Source organism: Rattus norvegicus, chromosome 1 (assembly GCF_021556685.1).
Source record: "Rattus norvegicus strain SHRSP/BbbUtx chromosome 1, alternate assembly SHRSP_T2T, whole genome shotgun sequence".
In the NCBI taxonomy this organism is placed as follows: domain Eukaryota; kingdom Metazoa; phylum Chordata; class Mammalia; order Rodentia; family Muridae; genus Rattus; species Rattus norvegicus.
The window spans coordinates 251,762,157-251,780,517 of NC_141534.1; the positions used below are offsets into that span (position 1 = coordinate 251,762,157).

An 18,361-nucleotide genomic window follows, 5' to 3' on the forward strand; every position below is an offset into this window, starting at 1 on the left:
GGTATTGCAAGCTCCTTCAACTCTTTCAATACTTCCTGAAATCCCCCGCTGAGAGGTCCTCTTCTCAGTTCGGTAGTTCAATGCTAGCATTGACTTCTGTGTTGGATATGCTCTGGATGTGTCTCTCAGGAGAGAGCTATATCTGGTACTTTTCAGCATGCATTTTTTAGCTTCATCAATCTTATCTAGTTTTGGTGGATATAAATATATGGACCAAATGTCAGTCAGGCTCTGAATAGCCATTCCTTGAATCGCTGTTCTAAACTTTGCTTCCATAACCCCTCCTATGGATATCTCTCCCCTTTTAAGAAGGAGTGGGAGCATCCTCATTTTGGTCATCCTTCTTCTTGAGCTTCCTGTGTTCTAAAGACTGCATCTTGAGTAATTTGAGCTTTTTGACTAATATCCACTTATCAATGAGTGCATACCAAGTGTGTTTCTCTGTGACTGAGTAACCATACTTAGGATATTTTCTAGTTCATTCCATTTGCCTATGAATTTCATGAAGTAATTGTTTTTGATAGATGATTAGTACTCCATTCAGTAGATGTACCACATTTTTTGAATCCAGTCCTCCATTCAAGGGCATCTGGGTTCTTCCCAGCTTCTTGCTATTATAAATAAGGCTGTTATGAACATAGTGGAGCATGTGTCTTTGTTGTATGTTGGAGCATCTTTTGGGTATGTGCCCAAGAGAGGTATAGCTGGGTCCTCAGGTATTGCAATGTTCAATTTTCTGAGGAGCCTCCAGACTAATTTCCAGAGTGTTTGTACCAGTTTGCAATCACACCAACAGTGGAAGAGTGTTCTTTCTCCACATCCTGGCCAACATCTGCTGTCACCTGTTTTATCTTAGCCATTCTGACTAGTATGAGGTGGAATCTCAGGGTTGTTTTGATTTGCAATTCCCTGATGAGTAAGGATGTTGAACATTTCTTTAAGTGCCTTTTGACCATAATCATAAGCAGAGAATGCTTTGTTTAGCTATGTACCCCATTTTAATAGGGTTATTTGGCTCACTGGAGTCTACCTTCTTGAGTTCTTTGTATATTTTGGATATTAGCCCTCTATCTGATGTAGGATTGTTAAAGATATTTTCCCAATCTGTTGGTTGCTGTTTTATCCTAATGACATTTTTTTTTGCTTTACAAAAGCTTTGCAGTTTTATGAGGTTCCATTTGACGATTCTTGATCTTAGAGCATAAGCCATTCATGTTTTGTTCAGGAAATTTTCCCCAGTGCCCATGTGTTCGAGACCCTTCCCCAGTTTTTCTTCTATTAGTTTGAATATTGATTAGTATCTAGTTTGATGTGGAGGTCCTTGATACACTTGGACTTAAGCTTTGTACATGGTGATAAGAATAGATCAATTTGCATTCTTCTAAAGCACCATTTGTTCAAAATGCTATCTTTCTTCCATTGGATTGTTTTCCTCCTCTGTTAAAGATCAAGTGACTCTAGGTGTGTGGGTTCATTTCTGGGTCTTCAATTCTGTTGCACTGATCTATCTGCCTGTCTCTGTTCCAATACCATACAGATTTTCTGACTGTTGCTCTGTAATACTGCTTGAAGTCAGGGATGGTTATTCCCCCAGAATTTCTTTTATTGTTGAGTATAATTTTTGCTGTCCTGTATTTTTTGTTATTCCAAATGAAATTGCAAATTGGTCTTTCTATCTCTACAAAGAATTGTGGAATTTTAGTGGGGATTGCATTGAATCTGTAGATTGCTTTTGGCAAAATGGCCATTTTGACTTTTAATCTTGCCAATCCATGAGCACAGAAGGTCTTCTGATCTTCTGAGATCTTCCTCAATTTCTTTCTTCAGGGACTTTAAGTTCTTGTCATACACATCTTTCACTTGCTTGGTTAAAGTCACACCAAGATATTTTGTTATTTGGACAATTGTCAAGGATGTCATTTCCTCAATTTCTTCCTCAGCCTGTTTATCCATTTAGTAGAGGAAGTCTACTGATTTGTTTGAGTTAATTTTATACCCTGACACTTTGCTGAGGTTGTTTATCAGGTTAAGTAGTTCTATGGTGGAACTTTTGGGGTTGCTTAAGTACACTATCATATCATCTGCAAATAGTGATATTTTATTTCTTCCCGTCCAATTTGCATCTCTTTGACCTTCTTTTGCTGTCTGATTGCTCTGGCTAGGACTTCGATTACTATATTGAATAAGTAAGGAGAGAGTGTACAACCTTGTCTAGTCCCTGACTTTAGAGGGAATTGCTTCAAGTTTCTGTCCATTTAGTTTGATTTTATCTACTGGTTTGCAGTATACTGCTTCTACTATGTGTAGATATGGTCCTTGAATTCCTGGTCTTTCCAAGGCTTCTATCATGAAGGTGTGTTGAATTTTGTCAAATGCTTTCTCATCATCTAATGAAATGATCATGTGGTTCTTATTTTTGAGTTTGTGTATATAGTGGATTACATTGATGGACTTTCATATATTAAACCATCCCTGCATTCCTGGGATGAAGCCTACTTGATCATGATGGATGATTGTTTTGATGTGTTCTTGCATTCAGTTTGCAAGAATTTTATTGAATATTTTTGTGAAATATTCAAAAGGAAAATTGGTCTGAAGTTCTCTTTCTTTGTTGGGTCTTTATGTTTTTGGTATAAGAGTAATTGTGGCCTTATAGAAGGAATTTGGTAGTGCTCCCTCTCTTTTTATTTTGTGTAGTAGTTTGGACAGTGTTGGTGTGAGGTCTTCTATGAAGGTCTGATAGAATTCTGTACTGAACTCATCTGGACCTAGGCTCTTTTTGGTTTGGAGATATTTAATAACAGCTTCTATTTCTTTAGTAGTTATGGGGTTGTTTAGATGGTTTATTTTTTCCTGATTTAATTTTGGTACCTGGTATCTGTCTAGAAAATTGTCCATTTCCCCCAGTTTTTCCAGTTTTGTTGAATATAGACTTTTGTAGTCAGATCTGATCCTTTATTTTTTTTAAATGTCCTTAGATTCCGTTGTTATGTCTCACTTTTAATCTCTGATTTTGTTAATTTGGATGGACTCTGCAACCTCTGGTTACTCTGGCTCAAGGTTTATCTATTTTGTTGATTTTCTCAAAGAACTAGCTCCAGGTTTTGTTTATTCTTTGTATAGTCCTTTCATTTCTAGTTGGTTGATTTCACTTCTGAGTTTGATTATTCTACTCCTTTTGGGTTTATTTATTTATTTTTGTTTTAGAGCTTTTAGGTGTGCTGTCAAGCTTCTGACATATGTTCTCTCCTGTTTCTTTTTCAGGTACTCAGAGCTATGAGTTTTCCTCTTAGTAATGCTTTCATTCTGTCCCATATGATTGGGAATATTATATCTTCATTTTATTAAATTCTAAGAAGTCTTTAATTTCTTTCTTTTTTCTTCTTTGCCCAAGTTTTCATTGAGTAGAGCATTATTCAACTGCCATGTATATGTGGGATTTCTGTCATTGTTGTTGTTATTGAAGACCAGACTTGGGGTGTGTTGATCTGATAGGATGCATGGTATTATTTCTATCTTCCTTTATCTGTTTAGGCGTGTTTTGTGACCTCAACAACGTTTTGTGATTATATGTTCAGTTTTGGAGGAGGTTCCATGAGGTGCTGAGAAGAAGGTATATCCTTTTGTTTTAGGATGGAATGTTCTATAAATATCTATTAAATCCATGTGGTTCATAATGTCTGTTACTTTCTCTACGTCGCTGTTTAAATTCTATTTCCATGCTCTATCCAGTGATGAGAGTGGGGTGTTTATATCTCCTAGTATTATTGTGTGACTTGCAATGTGTGCTTTGAGCTTTAGTATGGTTTCTTTTATGAATGTAGGTGCCCTTGCATTTGGAGTATAAATATTTAGGATTGAGAGTTCATCTTGCTGGATTTTTTCCTATGATGATTAAGAAGTGTCCTTCCTTATTTTTTTAATCACTTTAGGTTGAAAGTCAATTTAATTTGTTATTAGAATGGCAACTCCAGCTTGTTTCTTCAGGACATAAGCTTGGAAAGTTGTTTTCCAGCCATTTACTCTGAGGTAGTGTCTGTCTTGGTCTCTGAGGTGTGTTTCCTGCATTCAGCTAAATGCTGGGTCCTCTTTAAGTATCCAGTCTGTTAGTCTATGTTTTTTAGTGTGGAATTGAGTCTGTTGATATTGAGAGATATTAAGGAATAGTGATTATCACTTCCTATTATATTCGTTGTTAGATGTGGCGTTATGTTTGTCTCTTTTGGTTTCATTGCAAGGAAATTCTATTCTTGCTTTCTGTACAGTGTAGTTTGTCTCCTTGGTTTGGAGTTTTCCATCTATTATCCTTTGTAGGGCTGGATTTGTAGAATGATATTGCATAAATTTGGTTTTGTCATGGAATATCTTGTTTCCTCCATCTAGGCTAATGGAAAGATTTGCTGTATACAGTAACTGGGGCTGCATTTGTGTTCTCTTAGGGTCTATATGACATCTGTCCAGGATCTTCTGGCTTTCATAGATCCTGGCGAGAAGTCTGGTGTAATTCTTATAGGTCTGCCTTTATATGTCACTTGACGTTTTTCCCTTACTGCTTTTAATATTCTTTCTTTGTTTTGTGTATTTGTTGTTTTAACTATTATGTGACAGGAGAACTTTCCCTTCTAGTCCAATATATTTAGAATTCTGTAGGCTTCTTTTACGTTTATGAGCATCTCTTTCTTCAGGTTAGGGAAGTTTTCTTCTATAATTTTGTTGAATATATTTACCGGCCCTTTAAGTACTTTCACTTTCTTCTGTACCTTATCCTCAGGTTTGATCTTCTCATTGCGTCCTAGATTTACTGTATGTTTTGGGCTAGGGTCTTTTTGCGTTTTACATTGTTTTTGACAAACATGTCTATGTTTTCTATGGTATCTTCTTCCCCTGAGATTCTCCCTTCTATCTCTTGTATTCTGTTGATGATGCTTGTATCTATGACTCCTTGTCTCTTCCTTTGGTTTTCTATATCCAGGGTTGTCTCCCTTTGTGCTTTCTTTATTGTTTCTATTTCCATTTTCAATTTGTTCACCTGTTTGGTTGCATTTTCCTGTAATTCTTTTAGGGATTTTTGTGTTTCCTGTAAGGGCTTCTACTCATTTACTTGTGTTTAACTGCATTTCTCTAAGGAATTATTTATGTCTTTCTTAAAGTCCTCCATCATTATAAAAAATGTGATTTTTAAATCTAAATCTTGCTTTTTTGCTGTGCTTGGATAGCCAGTATTTTCTTTGGTGGGAGTACTGGGCTCTGATGATGCCAAGTAGTCTTGGTTTCTGTTGCTTAGGTTCCTGTGTTTGCCTCTAGCCATTGGGTTGTCTCTGGTGTTTGCTCGTCTTGCTGTTTCTGGGAGTGACTTGAACCTGCTGTAGGCCGCTGTGTCAGCACTCCTGTAGAACTATTTTCATGCTTTCTTTCAGCCTTTCCTGAGTACAGGTGCTCTGATTTCAGGTGTGTTAGTGCTCCTGAAGACCATCCTCCAGCTCTAGGCATGGGCAGGGATCAAAGGCTTCTGCCTCTAATTGCTCATGTAAGTCCTTGCACCCTTCGGTCATAGTTGGCACTATGCGATTCCCTCTTGGATCTGTACTGTGGGTAGAAGGTAGTCTCCTCTGACTTCTCAGTAGTATCCACATTCCTGATGTTCCAGCTCTCTCCCCTACTGGATTTTGGTGCAGGCAGCTGTTTGGCCAGATCAGTTCAGTCCTGGGCACGGACCAGAACTGTGGGTACTGGTGGCTGTCTGCTCCTATATCCCTGTGTCCAGAGTTACTGTGCAGTTTCCCATTGGAAAAGGCATGTGGGCCGATGTGTCCAGAGCTGTCCTGTGGCCTTGGGATATCTGCACCCCTGGGTGGTCTGCTCTATTCCCCCTTCTTTTCCAATTAAAAGCCAATATTGCATGTGTACTTTAAAGAACTTATTAGTTATTTTTACCTTTGTACATATAGCTCCTAATATATCCTAATAAATCAATGTAGTACTGTATTTTTAATGTGTCTGTCAAACATATCCCCTTGTATTGCTAATAAATAATTAAAAGCTGAAAAAAGGATGGTTCAGAGCAGATGAAAGGAGTACACTGGTTTTACTTGAATGCAATGTTTTGGCACATGTGTTGAAACTGGTATATCTCAAGGGAAATTTGACAGAAAGTTGAGTGCTGTGGTATTGAGTATCTGGAAGCCTTTAAAAACTTTTGACCAGTACATTCAAGGCAAATATAATATAATAGCACAGACATAGAAATATGAAGTTCCACCTAGGTCTGGGAAGTTATACACCTAGAGTAGACATTGTACATTTCTCTTCTCTATATATTCTGGTGTGAAGAGTGTTTTCCAAGTCACAAGCCTCTTAAACAGAAATCTATGTCCTGTGAAATAGACAGATGAGATCCCGGCCCGCAGCAGCTCTCTGCTCCCAGACCCGGTGAGAGAGAAACCCAACCGCCTGGTCAGGTGGGCACTCCTGAGGCTGCAGAGCGGAAGAGACCACCAACACTGCTCACCCCTGCCCACATCCCTGGCCCAAGAGGAAACTGTATAAGGCCTCTGGGCTCCCGTGGGGGAGGGCCCAGGAGCGGCAGGACCCCTGCCACAGACACCGCCGGACCCTGAAGGAAACAGACCGGATAAACAGTTCTCTGCACCCAAATCCCGTGGGAGGGAGAGCTAAACCTTCAGAGAGGCAGACAGGCCTGGGAAACCAGAAGAGACTGCTCCCTGCACACACACCTCGGACGCCAGAGGAAAAAGCCAAAGACCATCTGGAACCCTGGTGCACTGAAGCTCCCGGAAGGGGCGGCACAGGTCTTCCTGGTTGCTGCCGCTGCAGAGAGCCCCTGGGCAGCACCCCACGAGCGAACTTGAGCCTCGAGACCACAGGTAAGACCAAATTTTCTGCTGCAAGAAAGCTGCCTGGTGAGCTTGGGACACACGGAAGCAGAATTTCTCTAGAACCGGGCACGTTCTGTGTTTACCGGAAGTCCCACACCCGCGGATCCCGGCCCGCAGCAGCTCTCTGCTCCCAGACCCGGTGAGAGAGAGACCCAACCGCCTGGTCAGGTGGGCACTCCTGAGGCTGCAGAGCGGAAGAGACCACCAACACTGCTCACCCCTGCCCACATCCCTGGCCCAAGAGGAAACTGTATAAAGCCTCTGGGCTCCTGTGGAGGAGGGCCCAGGAGCGGCAGGACCCCTGCCACAGACACCGCCGGACCCTGAAGGAAACAGACCGGATAAACAGTTCTCTGCACCCAAATCCCGTGGGAGGGAGAGCTAAACCTTCAGAGAGGCAGACAGGCCTGGGAAACCAGAAGAGACTGCTCCCTGCACACACATCTCGGACGCCAGAGGAAAAAGCCAAAGACCATCTGGAACCCTGGTGCACTGAAGCTCCCGGAAGGGGCGGCACAGGTCTTCCTGGTTGCTGCCGCTGCAGAGAGCCCCTGGGCAGCACCCCACGAGCGAACGTGAGCCTCGAGACCACAGGTAAGACCAAATTTTCTGCTGCAAGAAAGCTGCCTGGTGAGCTTGGGACACACGGAAGCAGAATTTCTCTAGAACCGGGCACGTTCTGTGTTTACCGGAAGTCCCACACCCGCGGATCCCGGCCCGCAGCAGCTCTCTGCTCCCAGACCCGGTGAGAGAGAGACCCAACCGCCTGGTCAGGTGGGCACTCCTGAGGCTGCAGAGCGGAAGAGACCACCAACACTGCTCACCCCTGCCCACATCCCTGGCCCAAGAGGAAACTGTATAAGGCCTCTGGGCTCCCGTGGGGGAGGGCCCAGGAGCGGCAGGACCCCTGCCACAGACACCGCCGGACCCTGAAGGAAACAGACCGGATAAACAGTTCTCTGCACCCAAATCCCGTGGGAGGGAGAGCTAAACCTTCAGAGAGGCAGACAGGCCTGGGAAACCAGAAGAGACTGCTCCCTGCACACACATCTCGGACGCCAGAGGAAAAAGCCAAAGACCATCTGGAACCCTGGTGCACTGAAGCTCCCGGAAGGGGCGGCACAGGTCTTCCTGGTTGCTGCCGCTGCAGAGAGCCCCTGGACAGCACCCCACGAGCAAACCTGAGCCTCGGGACCACAGGTAAGGCCAAATTTTCTGCTGCAAGAAAGCTGCCTGGTGAACTCAAGACACAGGCCCACAGGAACAGCTGAAGACCTGTAGAGAGGAAAAACTACACGCCCGAAAGCAGAACACTCTGTCCCCATAACTGACTGAAAGAGAGGAAAAAAGGTCTACAGCACTCCTGACACACAGGCTTATAGGACAGTCTAGCCACTGTCAGAAATAGCAGAACAAAATAACACTAGAGATAATCTGATGGCGAGAGGCAAGCGCAGGAACCCAAGCAACAGAAACCAAGACTACATGCCATCATCGGAGCCCAATTTTCCCACCAAAACAAACATGGAATATCCAAACACACCAGAAAAGCAAGATCTAGTTTCAAAATCATATTTGATCATGATGCTGGAGGACTTCAGGAAAGACCTGAACACACTTAGGGAAGCACAGGAAAACATTAATAAACAAGTAAAAGCCTACAGAGAGGAATCGCAAAAATCCCTGAAATAATTCCAGGAAAACACAATCAAACAGTTGAAGGAATTAAAAATGGAAATAGAAGCAATAAAGAAAGAACACATGGAAACAACCCTGGATATAGAAAACCAAAAGAAGAGACAAGGAGCTGTAGATACAAGCTTCACCAACAGAATACAAGAGATGGAAGAAAGAATCTCAGGAGCAGAAGATTCCATAGAAATCATTGACTCAACTGTCAAAGATAATGTAAAGCGGAAAAAGCTACTGGTCCAAAACATACAGGAAATCCAGGACTCAATGAGAAGATCAAACCTAAGGATAATAGGTATAGAAGAGAGTGAAGACTCCCAGCTCAAAGGACCAGTAAATATCTTCAACAAAATCATAGAAGAAAACTTCCCTAACCTAAAAAAAGAGATACCCATAGACATACAGGAAGCCTACAGAACTCCAAATAGATTGGACCAGAAAAGAAACACCTCCCGTCACATAATTGTCAAAACACCAAACGCACAAAATAAAGAAAGAATATTAAAAGCAGTAAGGGAAAAAGGTCAAGTAACATATAAAGGGAGACCTATCAGAATCACACCAGACTTCTCGCCAGAAACTATGAAGGCCAGAAGATCCTGGACTGATGTTATACAGACCCTAAGAGAACACAAATGCCAGCCCAGATTACTGTATCCAGCAAAACTCTCAATTAACATTGATGGAGAAACCAAGATATTCCATGACAAAACCAAATTTACACAATATCTTTCTACAAATCCAGCACTACAAAGGATAATAAATGGTAAAGCCCAACATAAGGAGGCAAGCTATACCCTAGAAGAAGCAAGAAACTAATCGTCTTGGCAACAAAACAAAGAGAATGAAAGCACACAAACATAACCTCACATCAAATATGAATATAACGGGAAGCAATAATCACTATTCCTTAATATCTCTCAATATCAATGGCCTCAACTCCCCAATAAAAAGACATAGATTAACAAACTGGATACGCAACGAGGACCCTGCATTCTGCTGCCTACAGGAAACACACCTCAGAGACAAAGACAGACACTACCTCAGAGTGAAAGGCTGGAAAACAACTTTCCAAGCAAATGGTCAGAAGAAGCAAGCTGGAGTAGCCATTCTAATATCAAATAAAATCAATTTCCAACTAAAAGTCATCAAAAAAGATAAGGAAGGACACTTCATATTCATCAAAGGAAAAATCAACCAAGATGAACTCTCAATCCTAAATATCTATGCCCCAAATACAAGGGCACCTACATATGTAAAAGAAACCTTACTAAAGCTCAAAACACACATTGCACCTCACACAATAATAGTGGGAGATTTCAACACCCCACTCTCATCAATGGACAGATCATGGAAACAGAAATTAAACAGTGATGTAGACAGACTAAGAGAAGTCATGAGCCAAATGGACTTAACGGATATTTATAGAACATTCTATCCTAAAGCAAAAGGATATACCTTCTTCTCAGCTCCTCATGGTACTTTCTCCAAAATTGACAATATATAATTGGTCAAAAAACGGGCCTCAACAGGTACAGAAAGATAGAAATAATCCCATGCGTGCTATCGGACCACCACGGCCTAAAACTGGTCTTCAATAACAATAAGGGAAGAATGCCCACATATACGTGGAAATTGAACAATGCTCTACTCAATGATAACCTGGTCAAGGAAGAAATAAAGAAAGAAATTAAAAACTTTTTAGAATTTAATGAAAATGAAGATACAACATACTCAAACTTATGGGACACAATGAAAGCTGTGCTAAGAGGAAAACTCATAGCGCTGAGTGCCTGCAGAAAGAAACAGGAAAGAGCATATGTCAGCAGCTTGACAGCACACCTAAAAGCTCTAGAACAAAAAGAAGCAAATACACCCAGGAGGAGTAGAAGGCAGGAAATAATCAAACTCAGAGCTGAAATCAACCAAGTAGAAACAAAAAGGACCATAGAAAGAATCAACAGAACCAAAAGTTGGTTCTTTGAGAAAATCAACAAGATAGATAAACCCTTAGCCAGACTAACGAGAGGACACAGAGAGTGTGTCCAAATTAACAAAATCAGAAATGAAAAGGGAGACATAACTAGAGATTCGGAGGAAATTCAAAAAATCATCAGATCTTACTATAAAAACCTATATTCAACAAAATTTGAAAATCTTCAGGAAATGGACAATTTCCTAGACAGATACCAGGTATCGAAGTTAAATCAGGAACAGATAAACCAGTTAAACAACCCCATAACTCCTAAGGAAATAGAAGCAGTCATTAAAGGTCTCCCAACCAAAAAGAGCCCAGGTCCAGACGGGTTTAGTGCAGAATTCTATCAAACCTTCATAGAAGACCTCATACCAATATTATCCAAACTATTCCACAAAATTGAAACAGATGGAGCCCTACCGAATTCCTTCTATGAAGCCACAATTACTCTTATACCTAAACCACACAAAGACACAACAAAGAAAGAGAACTTCAGACCAATTTCCCTTATGAATATCGACGCAAAAATACTCAATAAAATTCTGGCAAACCGAATTCAAGAGCACATCAAAACAATCATCCACCATGATCAAGTAGGCTTCATCCCAGGCATGCAGGGATGGTTTAATATACGGAAAACCATCAACGTGATCCATTATATAAACAAACTGAAAGAACAGAACCACATGATCATTTCATTAGATGCTGAGAAAGCATTTGACAAAATTCAACACCCCTTCATGATAAAAGTCCTGGAAAGAATAGGAATTCAAGGCCCATACCTAAACATAGTAAAAGCCATATACAGCAAACCAGTTGCTAACATTAAACTAAATGGAGAGAAACTTGAAGCAATCCCACTAAAATCAGGGACTAGACAAGGCTGCCCACTCTCTCCCTACTTATTCAATATAGTTCTTGAAGTTCTAGCCAGAGCAATCAGACAACAAAAGGAGATCAAATAGATACAGATCGGAAAAGAAGAGGTCAAAATATCACTATTTGCAGATGACATGATAGTATATTTAAGTGATCCCAAAAGTTCCACCAGAGAACTACTAAAGCTGATAAACAACTTCAGCAAAGTGGCTGGGTATAAAATTAACTCAAATAAATCAGTTGCCTTCCTCTATACAAAAGAGAAACAAGCCGAGAAAGAAATTAGGGAAACGACACCCTTCATAATAGACCCAAATAATATAAAGTACCTCGGTGTGACTTTAACCAAGCAAGTAAAAGATCTGTACAATAAGAACTTCAAGACACTGAGGAAAGAAATTGAAGAAGACCTCAGAAGATGGAAAGATCTCCCATGCTCATGGATTGGCAGGATTAATATGGTAAAAATGGCCATTTTACCAAAAGCAATCTACAGATTCAATGCAATCCCCATCAAAATACCAATCCAATTCTTCAAAGAGTTAGACAGAACAATTTCCAAATTCATCTGGAATAACAAAAAACCTAGGATAGCTAAAGCTATCCTCAACAATAAAAGGACTTCAGGGGGAATCACTATCCCTGAACTCAAGCAGTATTACAGAGCAATAGTGATAAAAACTGCATGGTATTGGTACAGAGACAGACAGATAGACCAATGGAATAGAATTGAAGACCCAGAAATGAACCCACACACCTATGGTCACTTGATTTTTGACAAAGGAGCCAAAACCATCCAATGGAAAAAAGATAGTATTTTCAGCAAATGGTGCTGGTTCAACTGGAGGGCAACATGTAGAAGAATGCAGATCGATCCATCCTTATCACCCTGTACAAAGCTTAAGTCCAAGTGGATCAAGGACCTCCACATCAAACCAGACACACTCAAACTAATAGAAGAAAAACTAGGGAAGCATCTGGAACACATGGGCACTGGAAAAAATTTCCTGAACAAAACACCAATGGCTTATGCTCTAAGATCAAGAATCGACAAATGGGATCTCATAAAACTGCAAAGCTTCTGTAAGGCAAAGGACACTGTGGTTAGGACAAAACAGCAACCAACAGATTGGGAAAAGATCTTTACCAATCCTACAACAGATAGAGGCCTTATTTCCAAAATATACAAAGAACTCAAGAAGTTAGACCGCAGGGAAACAAATAACCCTACTAAAAAATGGGGTTCAGAGCTAAACAAAGAATTCACAGCTGAGGAATGCCGAATGGCTGAGAAACACCTAAAGAAATGTTCAACATCTTTAGTCATAAGGGAAATGCAAATCAAAACAACCCTGAGATTTCACCTCACACCAGTGCGATTGGCTAAGATCAAAAACTCAGGTGACAGCAGATGCTGGCGAGGATGTGGAGAAAGAGGAACACTCCTCCATTGTTGGTGGGATTGCAGACTGGTAAAACCATTCTGGAAATCAGTCTGGAGGTTCCTCAGAAAATTGGACATTGAACTGCCTGAGGATCCAGCTATACCTCTCTTGGACATATACCCAAAAGATGCCTCAACATATAAAAGAGACACGTGCTCCACTATGTTCATCGCAGCCTTATTTATAATAGCCAGAAGCTGGAAAGAACCCAGATGCCCTTCAACAGAGGAATGGATACAGAAAATGTGGTACATCTACACAATGGAATATTACTCAGCTATCAAAAACAACGAGTTTATGAAATTCGTAGGCAAATGGTTGGAACTGGAAAATATCATCCTGAGTGAGCTAACCCAATCACAGAAAGACATACATGGTATGCACTCATTGATAAGTGGCTATTAGCCCAAATGCTTGAATTACCCTAGATCCCTAGAACAAACGAAACTCAAGACGGATGATCAAAATGTGAATGCTTCACTCCTTCTTTAAATGAGGAAAAAGAATACCCTTGGCAGGGAAGGGAGAGGCAAAGATTAAAACAGAGACTGAAGGAACACCCATTCAGAGCCTGCCCCACATGTGGCCCATACATATACAGCCACCCAATTAGACAAGATGGATGAAGCAAAGAAGTGCAGACCGACAGGAGCCGGATGTAGATCGCTCCTGAGAGACACAGCCAGAATACAGCAAATATAGAGGCGAATGCCAGCAGCAAACCACTGAACTGAGAATAGGTCCCCTATTGAAGGAATCAGAGAAAGAACTGGAAGAGCTTGAAGGGGCTCGAGACCCCAAAAGTACAACAATGCCAAGCAACCAGAGCTTCCAGGGACTAAGCCACTACCTAAAGACTATACATGGACTGACCCTGGACTCTGACCCCGTAGGTAGCAATGAATATCCTAGTAAGAGCACCAGTGGAAGGGGAAGCCCTGGGTCCTGCTAAGACTGAACCCACAGTGAACTAGTCTATGGGGGGAGGGCGGCAATGGGGGGAGGGTTGGGAGGGGAACACCCATAAGGAAGGGGAGGGGGGAGGGGGATGTTTGCCCGGAAACCGGGAAAGGGAATAACACTCGAAATGTATATAAGAAATACTCAAGTTAATAAAAAAAAAAAAAAGAAATAGACAGATGAATCATGGAGAAATATTGTGCATTGTAGAGGACTCACTAAGGTAAAGGCCTAATGTACACTGCTTTGCCAAACAGTACTTTTTAGACTAAATATTGGATAAAAATTATGAGAGATTTTTATTATGTGTTGGGGCTGTTAGTATTTCTTTTAAACAATCTCCTTACCTGACCAAGACCAATTGTATTTTCTTAGAAAGGATAGTAGTATCTCTTCAGAAACACGGTATCTTTAACATATTGCTAAGCTTTGGGGTGCCTTGTAGATGTGAAAAAACTTAGAACAGTAAAAATAGCAGTTTGAGGGTTTATACCTTGAACCTGCATGGGTTGAAGCAGAACCCTCAGGAACCATAAGGCTTTTAGGTCAGCAACAAGTGTTTCTTTCTTTTATCTCCTCAAGAATTATTGACTAAGGAAATCTACACATTTCTCCAGATCACAAGGTTCTTACTGCTCTTGTTGGCTACATACTATATGTCAAGACCCTGACCCAAAAAGCAACTCACATTTTGGATACAGGACAGGAGAAATTTGACTGAAAGTGAGCTGGAAGTTTTCTCATTTCCAAGTAGTTTTTATACTACTTGAAAGTAACATACCAGCTCTCATGGAAGGACTGTCACCAATAGTCCTACTTAGTTGAGGACCCTCATATGAGGGAAGATGTGTCAGTTGATATAATAATGAAGTTTCCAGGTAGAGTGTGAGAGCCAATATATAGGAAGGAATTTGCATTTGACTGTATAAGTATTTTGATGGGGATTGCATTGAATCTGTAGATTGCTTCTGGTAAAATGGCCATTTGTACTATATTAATCCTGCCAATCCATGAGCATGGGAGATCTTTCCATCTTCTGAGGTCTTCTTCAATTTCTTTCCTCAGTGTCTTGACGTTCTTATTGTACAGATCTTTTACTTTCTTGGTTAAAGTCACACTGAGGTACTTTGTATTATTTGGGTCTATTATGAAGGGTGTCGTTTCCCTAATTTCTTTCTCGCCTTGTTTCTCTTTTGTATAGAGGAAGGCAACTGATTTATTTGAGTTAATTTTATACCCAGCCACTTTGCTGAAGTTGTTTATCAGCTTTAGTAGTTCTCTGGTGGAACTTTTGGGATCACATAAATATACTATCATATCATCTGCAAATACTGATACTTTGACTTCTTATTTTCCGATCTGTATCCCCTTGATCTCCTTTTGTTGTCTGATTGCTCTGGCTAGAACTTCAAGAACTATATTGAATAAGTAGGGAAAGAGTGGGCAGGCTTGTCTAGCCCCTGATTTTAGTGGGATTGCTTCAAGTTTCTCTCCATTTAATTTAATGTTAGCAACTGGTTTGCTGTATATGGCTTTTACTATGTTTAGGTATGGGCCTCGAATTCCTATTCTTTCCAGGACTTTTATCATGAAGGGGTGTTGAATTTTTTCAAATGCTTTCTCAGCATCTAATGAAAGGATCATGTGGTTCTGATCTTTCAGTTTGTTTATATAATGGATCACGTTGATGGTTTTCCGTATATTAAACCATCCCTGCATGCCTGGGATGAAGCCTACTTGATCATGGTGGATGATTGTTTTGATGTGCTCTTGAATTCGGTTTGCCAGAATTTTATTGAGTATTTTTGCATCGATATTCATAAGGGAAATTGGTCTGAAGTTCTCTTTCTTTGTTGTGTCTTTGTGTGGTTTAGGTATAAGAGTAATTGTGGCTTCGTAGAAGGTATTCGGTAGTGATCCATCTGTTTCAATTTTGTGGAATAGTTTGGATAATATTGGTATGAGGTCTTCTATGAAGGTTCGATAGAATTCTGCACTAAACCCGTCTGGACCTGAGCTCTTTTTGGTTGGGAGACCTTTAATGACTGCTGCTATTTCCTTAGGAGTTATGGGGTTGTTTAACTGGTTTATCTGTTCCTGATTTAACTTCAATACCTGGTATCTGTCTAGGAAATTGTCCATTTCCTGAAGATATTCAAGTTTTGATTAATATAGGTTTTTATAGTAAGATCTGATGATTTTTTGAATTTCCTCTGAATCTGTAGTTGTGTCTCCCTTTTCATTTCTGATTTTGTTAATTTGAACGCACTCTCTGGGTCCTCTTGTTAGTCTGGCTAAGGGTTTATCTATCTTGTTGATTTTCTCAAAGAACCAACTTTTGGTTCTGTTGATTCTTTCCATGGTCCTTTTTATTTCTACTTGGTTGATTTCAGCTCTGAGTTTGATTATTTCCTGCCTTCTACTCCTCCTGGGTGTATTTGCTTCTTTTTGTCCTGGAGCTTTTAGGTGTGCTGTCAAGCTGCTGACATATGCTCTTTCCTGTTTCTTTCTGCAGGCACTCAGCGCTATGAGTTTTCCTCTTAGCACAGCTTTCATTGTGTCCCATAAGTTTGGGTATGTTGTACCTTCATTTTCATTAAATTCTAAAAAGTTTTTAATTTCTTTCTTTATTTCTTCCTTGACCAGGTTATTATTGAGTATAGCATTGTTCAATTTCCACGTATATGTGGGCATTCTTCCCTTATTGTTATTGAAAACCAGTTTTAGGCCATGGTGGTCCGATAGCACGCATCTGATTATTTCTATCTTTCTGTACCTGTTGAGGCCCGTTTTTTGACCAATTATATGGTCAGTTTTGGAGAAAGTACCATGAGGAGCTGAGAAGAAGGTATATCCTTTTCCTTTAGGATAGAATGTTCTATAAATATCCGTTAAGTCCATTTGGCTCATGACTTCTCTTAGTCTGTCGACATCTCTGTTTTATTTCTGTTTCCATGATCTGTCCATTGATGAGAGTGGGGTGTTGAAATCTCCCACTATTATTGTGTGAGGTGCAATGTGTGTTTTGAGCTTTAGTAAGGTTTCTTTTACGTATGTAGGTGCCCTTGTATTTGGGGCATAGATATTTAGGATTGAGAGTTCATCTTGGTGGATTTTTCCTTTGATGAATATGAAGTGTCCTTCCTTATCTTTTTTGATGACTTTTAGTTGAAAATTGATTTTATTTGATATTAGAATGGCTACTCCAGCTTTCTACTTCTGACCATTTGTTTGGAAAGTTGTTTTCCAGCCTTTCACTCTGAGGTAGTGTCTGTCTTTGTCTCTGAGGTGTGTTTCCTGTAGGCAGCAGAATGCAGGGTCCTCGTTGCGTATCCAGTTTGTTAATCTATTTCTTTTGATTGGGGAGTTGAGGCGATTGATGTTGAGAGATATTAAGGAATAGTGATTATTGCTTCCCGTTATATTCATATTTGGCTGTGAGGTTATGTTTGTGTGCTTTCATTCTCTTTGTTTTGTTGCCAAGACGATTAGTTTCTTGCTTCTTCTAGGGTATAGCTTGCCTCCTTATGTTGGACTTTACCATTTATTATCCTTTGTAGTGCTGGATTTGTAGAAAGATATTGTGTAAATTTGGTTTTGTCATGGAATATCTTGTTTTCTCCATCTATGTTAATTGAGAATTTTGCAGGATACAGTAACCTGGGCTGGCATTTGTGTTCTCTTAGGGTCTGTATGACATCAGTCCAGGATCTTCTGGCCTTCATAGTTTCTGGCGAGAAGTCTGGTGTGATTCTGATAGGTCTGCCTTTATATGTTACTTGACCTTTTTACCTTACTGCTTTTAATATTCTTTCTTTATTTTGTGCGTTTGGTGTTTTGACAATTTTGTGACGGGAGGTGTTTCTTTTCTGGTCCAATCTATTTGGAGTTCTGTAGGCTTCTTGTATGCCTATGGGTATCTCTTTTTTTAGGTTAGGGAAGTTTTCTTCTATGATTTTGTTAAAGATATTTACTGGTCCTTTGAGCTGGGAGTCTTCACTCTCTTCTATACCTATTATCCTTAGGTTTGATCTTCTCATTGAGTCCTGGATTTCCTGTATGTTTTGGACCAGTAGCTTTTTCCACTTTACATTATCTTTGACAGTTGAGTCAATGATTTCTATGGAATCTTCTGCTCCTGAGATTCTCTCTCCCATCTCCTGTATTCTGTTGGTGAAGCTTGTATCTACAGCTCCTTGTCTCTTCTTTTGGTTTTCTATATCCAGGGTTGTTTCCATGTGTTCTTTCTTGATTGCTTCTATTTCCATTTTTAATTCCTTCAACTGTTTGATTGTGTTTTCCTGGAATTCTTTCAGGGATTTTTGCGATTCCTCTCTGTAGGCTTCTACTTGTTTATTAATGTTTTCCTGTGTTTCCCTAAGGGAGTTCTTCATGTCTTTCTTGAAGTCCTCCAGCATCATGATCAAATATGATTTTGAAACTAGATCTTGCTTTTCTGGTGTGTTTGCATATTCCATGTTTGTTTTGGTGGGAGAATTGGGCTCCGATGA

The 18,361-nt window shown here is 40.4% G+C and overlaps 1 protein-coding gene across 17 annotated transcripts in view; it reads left to right on the forward strand.

The window, feature by feature from the left end:
• The window catches only part of Cyp2c7l1 (cytochrome P450, family 2, subfamily c, polypeptide 7 like 1), an 81,549-nt gene that overhangs the window by 11,131 nt on the left and 52,057 nt on the right, over positions 1-18,361 (forward strand). For 2 of the 17 annotated variants that reach the window (XM_087609470.1, XM_087609456.1), the window contains exon 2: positions 8,680-8,921. The exons of the other annotated variants lie outside the window; for them this stretch is intronic. The gene's annotated coding sequence lies outside the window, so the exon portion shown is untranslated. The remainder of the gene's footprint in view (positions 1-8,679; positions 8,922-18,361) is intronic. 17 annotated transcript variants of the gene reach the window in all.